At 32.3% G+C, this 13,157-nt stretch overlaps 1 long non-coding RNA gene across 2 annotated transcripts; it reads right to left on the reverse strand.

The window, feature by feature from the left end:
* Window positions 1–1,814: 1,814 nt before the first annotated feature.
* LOC128017316 (uncharacterized) lies at window positions 1,815–6,286 on the reverse strand. Of its 2 annotated transcripts, XR_008184421.1 has the most exons (5): window positions 5,824–6,286; window positions 5,471–5,570; window positions 5,004–5,111; window positions 2,565–3,027; window positions 1,815–2,404 (listed from the first exon to the last, which is right to left on the reverse strand). It is a non-coding gene; the product is annotated as an uncharacterized LOC128017316 (long non-coding RNA). The 2 variants fall into 2 exon arrangements; XR_008184420.1 differs by having other exon boundaries at window positions 1,815–3,027.
* Window positions 6,287–13,157: the final 6,871 nt, after the last annotated feature.

A 13,157-nucleotide genomic window follows, 5' to 3' on the forward strand; every position in this document is an offset into this window, starting at 1 on the left:
ATAACATATCTAGACTGTTATTAGATGTAGGCTATAACAGGTTTTGTAGTTGTCTATAGATCTGTTATCTTTCTCTATTTGAACTTTGAATATATAGAGAGCACTTATTGTTTCTACTTAATACGACTATTATGTTATTTGTTATGTGTTTATTTGTATGTTCAGTTTGTGAAAAGGAGTTCACTTTCAGTCGGTCACTCTCAACGTCACATCGGTGATGACTGACACATTGTGATCCTACTTCTAGAAGCTCATAATTCATGACCGGTTCCAATGTCTAAAGAGACTCACATAAAATCATGCAGGAGAGAATCCAGTCAGTTGAACAAAACCTTTTACAGAGCTTGAGTGTTGTTGTTTTTACTGCATATGATAATTCATACTCAGAAAGTAGAACTGAAATTATATTGATTACAAGATGATTTTTCCAGTCAAACATTTTTAGACCAGAAGTTGGTCATTAAGATTCATTTTTTTTTTATCTGTAAAAATCTTGTCTTGTGGCTTGAGTTAAGTGTTGGCATTAATGCTAATCAAACAATAAAAGGCGAGAAGAAAAATAATTACATTAATTTCTCAAGTAAAGCATTATTAGTTTGTTTAATTTACATCAACAAAACAAATTTATGGGTTAAAAAGAGCAGAAAGAGCTCTTTAAGATAACAATTGCATGTCAATACTTCTGTCAGTAAAGAGTGCATGTGTTGGATAAAATGAGTTTGGTCCCCAGTTAGATGGTGACGTGTGACGCCTGTTAGACTGAATCACCTCTTCTTACATCACAGACACATTAACATTATATGTTAAGTTAAAAAACAACATTATATGTTAACTTAAGAAACAAAATTATATGTTAACTTAAGAAACAACATTATATGTTAACTTAAGAAACAAAATTATATGTTAACTTAAACAATATTATATGTTAACTTAAGAAACTACATTATATGTTAGCTTGCTGCATTGAAAAATTTCAATTGAGTTCAGTAAAACACCTTTTAACTATGCCACTTTAGCTGTTTAACACTGACATTTTTCAGAGGCTCCATTTTTTTGTAGGGTATTATCAACATTGCCATTATATTCAGAAATAAATAAATAAATAAATAAATGTAATTTGTTAAATGTAAAGGCAACCAAACAGATCACGTCATACTTCACCATCTAACTGGGGACCGGTTTGATCTTGGAGGCCAATTTGTGCATTTTTTTAATAGATAGATAGATAGATAGATAGATAGATGGATGGATGGATGGATAGATGGATGGATGGATGGATGGATGGATGGATGGATGGAATAATGCTAATGTTGATCTGAACACTTAGGTCCCCTGTTAAATGGTAAACTGCGACATCTCTTTGGTTGCTTTGACATTTCTTGCCAATTTCATGTTAACTTTGAAAATATTCAATTGGCTAAATTTCTAAATCAATGTTACAATCAACATATATTGTAACATTATATTATCATCCTTGCCATAGCATTCAGAGATGGTGAGAATGTGAAATATTGTTAAATGTAAGGTCAGCCGATCAGGCGTCACACTTCACCATCTAACAGGGGACCAGTGTGCTTTTATTTTTTTTATTTACTGCATTAAAATCTTCAGTTGGCTCCAGTAAATTAAATGAACTGAATGTCTTTTAACATTTACACATTTGTAGATCCAACTGAAAATTCTCAATGCAACAATCAATAAATAATTTTGAGTTTTGACCTCCATGTGTGTATCAGTGTCAGGTGTTGTATGGACAGCTACAATAAAATACTTTAAGCATTGGCACTTTAGTCGTTTAACACACTACCATTTTTCAGAGCAGCACTTGATTTAGGGGCTCCATTTTTATTATCAACATTGCCATTACATTCAGAAATAGGCAGAATATTCTAAACATTCATGTGAAATGTAAATTGTTAAATGTAAAGGCAAGAAAACAGATAACCATTTGGATCTTTGGAGGTAATACATACATACATACATACATACATACATACATACATATATATATATATATATATATATATATATATATATATATATATATATATATATATATATATATATGCAGACTTCCTGCATTGAAAAGGATATTGTGAAAAAACAAAACAGCATTTTGAATGAAATCAAGTCAAACTTTATTCTCATGATCTCTCTAAAAATAGCTCTCAGGGTTTATGGGCTCAGTACTGTTGACCCAAACTTCTCTTAACTGAAATTATTCTGTTGAGCACAAAGTATTTAACTGTTTTCCAGTCTCTTCCATTATCCTTTAGAATCCTGTTTGCATTCATGCATCTTTCACAGTCCACTTTTCCAGGAGCCTTCATTTCCTCCAAGTAGATCTTGAAACAGTGTTCTATGACTTTCCTCTCTGTTTCTGACCAGGGCTTTCTGGCTCTTGCTATTTAACAAAATTAAAAGATAAAAAATACATATAGTGAATAAATATATGAATGAATGAAAAAAATGTAATGTCAGTAATACATACTTTACAAAGTTGAAAACATGAAAAGACAATGATCTTCAGCTCTTCAGTATTGTTTATGGTTAATGGAACATACCGTTTTGATTTAATGGCGCTAGTGATTTACTGATGTATCCGAGACTGAAGACTGAAGTCTTTTCTGAGCTGGCAGCCCTTATTTCAGAAAGATCATAATTTGTGTCACTATTCCCTGAAACCACATGGACATTGCTGTAGCTGTTTTTGGTTCATATTTGAGAAGACCAGTGATCAAATTCACACCAGTATTTATATCTAATCATTTTAATGCTTATTGTAAACTCTACAATATGTCTTTGCACATAGTTTTGACTTCCTGAAGGCATTCCTCAATAGTAGGATGCTCTTCCACTGATTTGCTCAGCATTCTGCTTAAGATATGTTTAGTCTTTCATCCCATTGAAGACTGAAGTTACTCGTTCTGACATGTAGAGACAGACCAAGTGGATCCTGGGTGTAGGGTGTAGTGGTCTGATGAGGGTGTTGCCCATCCGTCTGTAATGGACCAAGCATCCTGCTACCTGTAATATAGAAGATTCATTTATAACAATGTCTAGTAATGGCCACCTGACTAAGCTGTACAGAATTAATAATGATATTGTTATGAACGCTGAAAGTGACATGCAGAACATTTCAACAAGTGCTCTTTTTTGTAAAACTGATTTTAATTAATGCTTTAATTGATTATTTTAATCATATTTGTTACAGACTAAACTTTTATTATTGCATACATTAAACTTTTTGACTTGCATCCCCTTTTATACTCAAACCCAGACCCAAATTAAAAGATGTAATTCATGTAATAACACACTAGTAATTCATGATTAACCTAAAATTTTAAGGATCCAGAATTGTGCATTAGTTAAGAATAAACAAACCAGTAATTAATTATTAACTTTTTCACAATTATTGAGTGGCACTTACTAAGTGATATTCAAGTTTATTGACCAGAATAAGCCAATAATTATTGATTAACTAATGCATTATTCTGGATTACTAATGCATTATTCCCTTAAAATAAAGTGTTTTTTGTTAAGTGTAAAGTTTCACTTTATAATAAGTCAGGTCAATTCAATTTCTATTTATAGAGCACAACATTAACACAACCATCATTGATCCAACGTGCTTTACAAGAAAAGGTTACTTTAAAAGCAACAGAGATCAAAAATTAAAATAAAAAATATGTATATATACACATTTAAAAAAATAAAAACATACATCAAAAGAACTGTTCACAGCATCACTGAAATGCAAGGGTGTAAAAATGAGTCTTTAAGTTTGATTTAAAAACACTGAGCGATGGACATTAACTAACAATGAGAAATACATTTGTTTAAATATTTAAGCTTTGTTAACATTAAAAAAATACAACTGTTTATTTTTTGTTAATGTTAGCTCAACTACATTAAATAATATTTATTAATACATTATTAAAATCAAACATTGTTTTTGTTAATGATGAAAGTAATGTTTACTAACATTAATAAACACTTTAAAAGTGATTTTCATGTTAACTAGTGTTAACCAATGACATCTTATGGGAAAGTGATACTATTTTATGAAATATAGTAAAGACCATACCAGTGCGGATTGTTTTTTCTTCACTTTGATCAGTAATCTCTATTGTGTTGTAGTGCTATCAGCTCTGTTCATGCTCTCTCTCTCCCCCACAAACATTCACACCTCTCACAGGAACAACACACCTAACCAGTGAGTTTGGGATCAGGAAGACTGGTTTAATGTTTTTAAAAGAAGACTTTTCTGCTAATCAAGGCTGCATTTACCTGATCAGAAATATTGTAAAATGAATTTAAAATTGTGAAATAGTATTACAATTTGAAATAACTGTTTTCTTATCGAATGTTCTTTAAACTGTAATGTATTTCTGTGAAGTGCAGCTGTATTTTCAGCATCATTACTCTAGTCTTCAGTGTCAAATGATCTTCAGAAATAATTTGAATTAGCTGAATTGATGTTCTTTTATGATCAATTATTATTGGTTCTCAATCATTAATAAGGATTCTTATATTATCAATGTTGAAAGCATCTTTTCCGTCTTCATAGTTTTGTGGAAACTGTGATATATAGTACTTTTTAGGATTATTTAATGAAAATAAAGTTCAAAATTACAGCATTTATTTAAAATAAACTGAATAGACCTATATAGAGATATCTATAGATATATTGTCTATATATACAGTATACGTATAGAGAGAGAGAGAGAGAGAGAGAGAGAGAACTGTTACTTTAAACTGTGATAATATATCACTATTATATAGTTTTCACTGTACTTTTTATTATTAAATAAATGAAGACTTGGTGAGCAGACATTTAAAAAATCGTACTGATCCCAAACTGATTTAACATTGTTTGTAACAAGTTTGCCAGGTTAATTCCATTATTTTACATTAAAACTCAAAGGAAGTTTGATTACTACAAATAAATAACAATTCATGAAATAACTCAGAAATATGAGCTAATTGAAATAGAAATGTACCTGTCTCCATGAGCTGTCAGGATCTCCGCAGTCGAACATCATTTCTCCTGTAGTGATGTTTGTGGTCCCAAATGCACACAAATGTGCTCTTTTCTGTTCATCAACAATCTGTTGGTCACAAACACATACACATATTAGCTTTAGAGAATACATACATTTATGATACAAGTTTAATATGTGTCCCAGTTGTTTTCGAGTTCCAATGATTATCAATATTTTATATTTTATCAAGTATGATTATCAGTACATTACAATCTTTATAACTGTGCATCAAAATTAAAATACACATAATATTCAAGCCACTGATTATCTATAATTTCTGTTGTTATTTTTTCACACTGCACACTATGAACAAGTAATAACATTGCACAGTGCACTTCTTGAAATTCATAAGCTACTATGCCAAGTATTTAATTAATATTTGCAGTCATACAGTATTGGAGACAGAGTCTTAAATGATAACTTACCTTTCTCTTGACTCTTGACTGAAATGTGTCTTTATCTTTCCCAGATGCGATGAATTTCAAAGCTTCCTTTTCAGGACAGACTCTTCTGGGTCTCATTTTCCTGTGAAATATTCAAGATCTTTTTAGGGTACACTGCATTTGCCAAAATGAAAAACAATATTTAGAAACAACCACAAAAAAATCTATCAACAAATGAACAAATATATACAGCAAATAGAGATTAAACAGCACTAACATTTACTAAGAGACTACATGCAAATTTTAACAGTCTGCATGCATTTTTGGCAGACATTTATTTTTTAAGGCTACCATTTACATGTTATCAGAATCTAAATTCAGAATGTATAACTTACCTTTTCAGTCTTGAATGGAAAAAAGAGATGAGAAATGGCCTTAGTAGGCTTTGTTGTATGTGGTCCCTTGTAGGCAATGTAGGAATCTCAAAAAGCAGTTTGTCCTTTAAGGTTTTGGAATTTTATTTCACAAAAAAAAACTAAAAAAATCAATGTAGATTCTGTCAGGAAAACAGTATATATATAACCCCACCCAGATATCTGGAGCGTGATTGGATGAGACTCAGTTAGCCCAGATACTGTTGGTACTGTTGCTGTGTAGGGCAGGTGATAATGTGGAGGCATTAGTGTTATTAGCATAAGAAGAGAGCACAATCAGTTTACCAGACACTGCTGGGGGAATTGGGGGATGTGGGGATTCTTTAAAACAAGTCACTTTGACTGGGATTGGTTTGCTTTTAGATTATGTAGCTTGAAAAATAATCAGGGAATTTTTTTTTTTTTTTTTTACACTCAAGGGCATTTAGTGCTAGAAAGATTATAAAAGTATTAAAAACTATTTGTGTTGTATTCAAAGTCTTCTGAAGTCATACAATAAGTTTGTGAAAAGTTTCAACATTGAGGTATTAATAACTGAAAATGATTCCACTCCATAAACACAGTCATCATAAAATACAGCTGAATTTGAGTTTGAGATAAAAGACATCAAAACTGACGTGATAAATGTCCCTGTCCACAGCGTTTGTCTGTTGATGAAAAGGTATCTTAATGAAACCAGTGAAATACCCTGCACATGGAAAACCTGCACTAAATGGACAAACTAAATATTTACGCCAAGGGCTCCTGACCAAGAGTCAAGGATTGAGAAAGAGTAAAAGACGGTCCCCAATGAGACTGTGTATTGTGATGCCTGTTTGGTTGCCTTACATTTATCAGTATTTAATATTCTGTTTATCTATGAAACAACAATGTTGATAATAACACTAAAACAGCCATTCTTGCCATCAGAAATAGTTAAACTTAAGTAAAAACATAAGACATAGAGTGACTCGTCAGGTCGAGATGCAATGCATAAGAGAATGGCCAGCATGCTGATGACTGGTCATACAGAAGCTGATCATACAGATGACCGGTCATACAGACCGCATCATACAGACAGTGATCACATCCTGATGTAACCAATCGCTCTCCAGCTGGAGGAAGTGCTGATTTATAATCACAGAACATTCACTCACTATTAAAATGATTCTGGCTGCTAGAAAGGAGAACATATCCTACAACATGAGTAAGTTCTACATTTTCTAATCACTTATTCTACAAATGTTGCAACTATGTTTAAACATGTTTAACAAAACTGTCTTTCCTTTTTTCTTTTAAGAAAAGTCAAGTCAACAGTTCACATTGTTCACTCTAAACAAGAATTTCACTTCATCAGAAAGTTCAGTCCTCAAAAAAAAGGTATGTTGCTACTCAACATATTTTGAATATAAAATGTTCTGAATTCAAAAATATATACTCCCAAAAATGGAATTGCCACAATCAACAAGAATAATAGATGTCAATCTCATTTCAAGACAAGTAAACCTCTTAGTGTAAGTGTATATTGATTTGAATATCTTTCAGTTTCAGGGATCAACTGAACAAATGAAGATTATGCTTTCTTCAATCGACCCGAGGCACCACTGGAGGAAAGGTGGACAAAGTCAGGAAGTTTGTGAACAATGTGATGGCCAAGTTTGTTCTCTGTGTTAATGGAGCATTGTCCATCATCCACACATAGTGTTTGACAAACCTGAGCTATATTTAAATGATGAGGTTCATTTAAGCCCTAAGGGAAATGATATATATTTTTTTACTGATATTATCCAGTGTTTGAGAGACCACAGACCATAAGCCTGATGCCGGATTGGTGCATGTTTTGGGAAAGAAGGTCTCCTGTATTTTTAAAAAGTACCCAGCAGTGTGTTCAACAAATGCCTGACTTAATAAAAGTGTTCCCCTGACTTACTGCTATGATCTTATTTTATTTATCTAGCATTTAAAAATAAAATAATATACAATGCCTAAAATATAAACAGCTTCTTTGCAAAAATGTTGAGTTTCAACCTAAATTTAATAATAATAAATTAATATCTGGTATTATTAAATACTATTTGTATCATTTCATTTATAAAATACACTTAAATAGACCTGCTTTCTTTTCTGGGCTTTGCTTGTATGTCCAAATACCTGCTCGCTGTGAGAGGGCAGGTGATAATGTGGAGGCATCAGTGTTATTAGCATATGAAGAGAGGAGACAATCAGTTTACCAGACGCTGCTGGGGGAACTGGGGGATGTGGGGATTCTTTAAAACAAGTCACTTTGATTCGGATTGATCTGATTTAAGATTATGTAGCTTGAAAAATAATCAGATTTTATTTTACTTTTTTATAATGCACTAGCCAGGAAAGACCATACACATTGTAGATACTGATATATATACAGTATATGTTTCAATGTTTAGGTCTCCATTTTGTTCACTACTGCATGGTCATTTCTACACAGACTAAACTGTAAATGCTAAACTTACACAGCAACAGGTCTGAACCTGAACTCTACTACTAACTTAAAAAGATTAAGAACACCGCATTTAAAGTCTTTTAAATCATTGATGCAACTTATAAAAATTACATTTTCTGAATGAGGAATTGTTTTATTTTTTTGTGTGGCTTAACGTCGGGTTTTGAGTAGACTTTTCTATTGAAATTATTAATTTTAAGTTTACTCCGTGACGTCACGTTGTTGTTCTAATCGACGTTCAGAAGAATCCATTCAACACGGCGGATAATCACAAGCGACTGGAGCAAACTTATGGAACAACTTGTAAGTACATCAAGACAATTGTGAAAATGTCTTATTGAATATCACGATAAAGGGATGTTTTTATTTTTGGGAAATGCTGTTTTTACACAGCGCCCAAGTGCTTTTGAATGTGCATTGATTTGGATTGTATTTCAGCATCACTGCTTACAGTATGATGTTAACGTCTAAGAAGGACACTAATCTTAATGTTAGCTGGCATTTCGTCACTAAACGATTTGAATGTCACTGATGTTAACTGTGATGTTTAGGACCTCGTTCTCAAAAGCATTATGAGCAAGTCGATTGTTGAGACCATTTGGTGTCAAATGTTTCTACGCTCATCTTAGCCATACAGTGCTCTTTTGGGGAAATATCCTGGTAAACGTGTGTTTGTTTGTTTTTTGGTCTGTTTTTAAACAACTAGCTTCTAAGAGTACTAATCCAAAATTACGTTTAAGCTTATACACAGACATGAATATTGTAATATATTAAAATTACTAAAGAAATGTACAAACTTGTAGTAAACCTTTACAAATCTTTCTTAAACTGCAGGCTGAGCTGGATGCTGAATATAACAGAGTTATCTCAACACTTCAGGTAACTTCTGTTGAGCTGAAGAGCAAACCTAACATAACAGGACACAGACTTGGCTTTCTCTTTTCCAGTGTCGGTTAAACACTTTACGTTTTTGTGGTTTTCTAGGTTTCACCATATCAGAGACCTGCAGGATTTCACAGACATTCATCACATTCTAAACGTCTGTTCTTCATGTGAGGGCAAATCACAAACACTAACTGCCTCCATCACCGTTTTTTTATTATTATAGTTTTTTTTTTACATGATGTCAACATTAAGGAGCCCTTCATGCTTTCCCAGTGTACATGTGTGAGAATAAATGTTCTTTAGGATATGAAATGTAAGAATTAAGTGCCATAATAGATCTGAAATAAGAGTGGTGGAATTATGACGTCAGAGCTGTGCGTTGCATTGAGATTTTCATATGTTTTTTTTCATGGAGTTTTTCAATTTATGAATAAAATAGTGCCTGTGGTAAACATAACTTGACAATGCCTCTATTTATTTTCTACAGTGTAAACTGCACACACTCACAGCCTAAAACTTTCTTATTTAAATTAAAATTAAATTAAAAATTAAATTTATGCATTTAGCAGACGCTTTTATCCAAAGCGACTTACAGTGCATTCAGGCTATCAATTTTTACATATCATGTGTTCCCGGGGAATCAAACCCCCAAACTTGCGCTTGCTTGCTTATTTTTATTATTTTTTGCTTATTTAGCTATTTATTAAAAACATGGTTTTTCAAAAATGAACATAACTGCTTCAATATTTGTGTCTGATGTTGTCTACACTGGATGTGACACGATCCCCATCAGGAAATGATGCTTGTTCTGTTTATGATCAAATTTACTGACACTACGTTCAGATGATTTGACAATATAGTGTGATGTCATCAACTCTAGACACACTTTCAGCTCAGCAGGGCACGGCACAACTCTCACGTTCGCTGTAGACATGGTTAGACAGTGTCTGCTCTATTACAAATAATTTATATTTAAATCAATCAATAAAAAACCTAAACCTGTGGCATTACAAGATGGAAAATATAGCCTAGAAAATATATTTCCACTTGCTCTGTCCTCCGTCCATGACACTGTTTCACTGCGGAGCTGCAGTTTAATCTGAACAGCTCTGAACGCTGAGTGGATGGTTAGATGCATGATGGGCTAGTATAAAAAACAATAAGGTCTTTCCAGCTTTAAGGTAATTCTGCCTTATATATATATATATATATATATATATATATATATATATATATATATATATATATATATATATATATATATATATATATATATATAAAATCTTGTCTCAGTTTTAAATTTGACTGTTAAATTATAAAGAATGACATTTTAACTGCTTTGGAACTACTTCTTTGTCATCTGAATATTGATTTTAAGTAGGGGGAAAATCAATTAAAATTGTAAATCAGATTTTTTTATGAAAAAATTATTTTTTTGTTTGTTTGTTTTTTAGGCCATATCGCCCAGCTCTAGAACGATCCCATGGTGAATTACTCTTCTGGGTTCTGATGTTAAAGTTCCCCCCACTCTGTTGGCATTACATATTAATGTCTACTTTAGTCTCTGACGATAAAGTTTTCCTCTCTGTGCTTATTCCAGGATGAATTGAGCGAGACATCACTGACACAAGCCCCTCTCTTGCTGATTGTGTTATCATGGACAATGAAATGTCCTGCAACACTGCAGTTGTGATGAGATGATCTTCCAGTGTTTCACATTCAGAAATACACCGATCGTGCGGTTTAAAAAAGGCTGAATATTTTTTGAGTTTTTGATTCTTTTTTTAGTTAGTATTTGTAATTTATAAAGTACCAAAATAATTGCTAAATGAAAAACATTATGTATGATAAACAGTTTTAAGTACACTGCACTTAAACATTAAGCAAAAAAAAAAAAAGCTTTTTAGCTTGACTTGACTAAATTAACTCATGTAATTATTATAATGTATAAGTAAATAAAAAAATTTGAGTTGCTTAATTATTCTTTTTTTTTTTTAGATAATTGGTGTCCACAAAAAAATTGAGTATTTAGAACTTATGGGTTTTTAGAGTGTAGAAGTGATGTGACTAAACTAAAGCACACTGGTCCCCTGTTAGATGGTCAAGTGTGATGCTGGTTGACCTCACATTTAGCATCTTCACTATCTGTGCATGCAACGCCAATGTTGATCATAACACTAAAATACCCATTCAACAAACACTGTAAAAAGATTTTAGGGTAAAAAAATAAAACCATATTAATACTACTAGTGAACAATCAAAAGTAATTGAAGTAATTTAGTAATATGAGTAATATACTAATATACATTATAGTCAAAATTGTGTATAAAGACAGATAATATGTGTAACTCATATGTCATTATTACATTCAGAAATAATGTAAAAAAATGGCTTAATAGAATTAAACTTAGTAGGCTTCTCATGGCAAAATCAGCCAAATAGATGTCACAGTTCACCATCTAACTGGGGACCAAAGTCATTCTAACAGAATCTCTTCTGTGTGTATTTCCACACTGCTTAAACTCTCAAGCGTTCTCAACCGGTCACATATTGACAGAAAACACTGTTTCTCCACATGCAGGTACTCCATGGCTTTGAATGAGAAACCTTTAGCATCAATATGCAGAATCTATGGGCAAATGTTATTTCCTGATGAAATAATATATTGGGGTACACATACTCATGGACATTTAGTGCAAGAAAGATTATAAAAGTATTAAAAACTATTTGTGTTGTATTCAAAGTCTTCTGAAGTCATACAATAAGTTTATGTGAAAAGTTTCAACATTGAGGTATTAATTGCTGAAAATAATTCCACTCCATAAACACAGTCATCATAAAATACAGCTGAATTTGAGTTTGAGATAAAAGACATCAAAACTGACGTAATAAATGTCCCTGTCCACAGCGTCTGTCTGTTGATGAAAAGGTATCTTAATGAAACCAGTGAAATACCCTGCACATGGAAAAACTGCACTAAATGGACAAACTAAAGATTGACGCCAAGGGTTCACTGTAAACTGACATTAAGAACTTTTACTTACAAACTGTTGTTAAAATTAAATTTAAGATTTTAAGATGAAATGTAAGATTTTTTCAAGCATTTTTTACAACATCTGCTGAATAGTTAGTAAAATATGCTACTCATGTCAAACACAATTGTTTTTGACAGAAAAAAAGTTGTGTTTCATTAAACTCGAAATAATGTAAAATTCGCGTATTAAACAAATAAAAACTATAAACACCGTAGTCCACGATAAACCCTTTAAATTTAACAGTATTCGTCAGTAATAGAATTGTTGAGTTTTAAGCTCCAGAATCTTTAAAGTGCGTTTGTTATTAGAGAAAGGGCAAATCAGCCAGACATGTATCACACATCACCATCTAACTGGGGACCAAACTCATTTTATCTAACACATGCACTCTTTACTATTAAACGTACTGACCTGCAATTGTTACCTTAAAGAGCTCTTTCTGCTGGTTTTTACCCATACAATGTCAAAAGTTTTGTTGGTGAAATCTGAAGTATAAATTTGGTTCAATGATGTTCAATCATTTTTTTCACTTGAACAAAATCAGTTAATTTCAATGTTTCCATGTTTAGGTCTCCATTTTGTTCACTACTGCATGGTCATTTCTACACAGACTAAACTGTACATACTAAACATACACAGCAACAGGTCTGTGCATATAATAGTGTTTTCTCTAGAGTAAAGCACACTGGTCCCCTGTTAGATGGTGAAGTGTGACGCCTGATCGGCTGACCTTACATTTAACAATATTTCACATTCTCACCATCTCTGAATGCTATGGCAAGGATGATAATATAATGTTACAATATATGTTGATTGTAACATTGATTTAGAAATTTAGCCAATTGAATATTTTCAAAGTCAACATGAAATTGGCAAGAAATGTCAAAGCAACCAAAGAGATGTCGCAGTTTACC

The sequence above is a fragment of the Carassius gibelio genome, chromosome A7 (assembly GCF_023724105.1).
Source record: "Carassius gibelio isolate Cgi1373 ecotype wild population from Czech Republic chromosome A7, carGib1.2-hapl.c, whole genome shotgun sequence".
Classification (NCBI taxonomy): Eukaryota; Metazoa; Chordata; class Actinopteri; order Cypriniformes; family Cyprinidae; genus Carassius; species Carassius gibelio.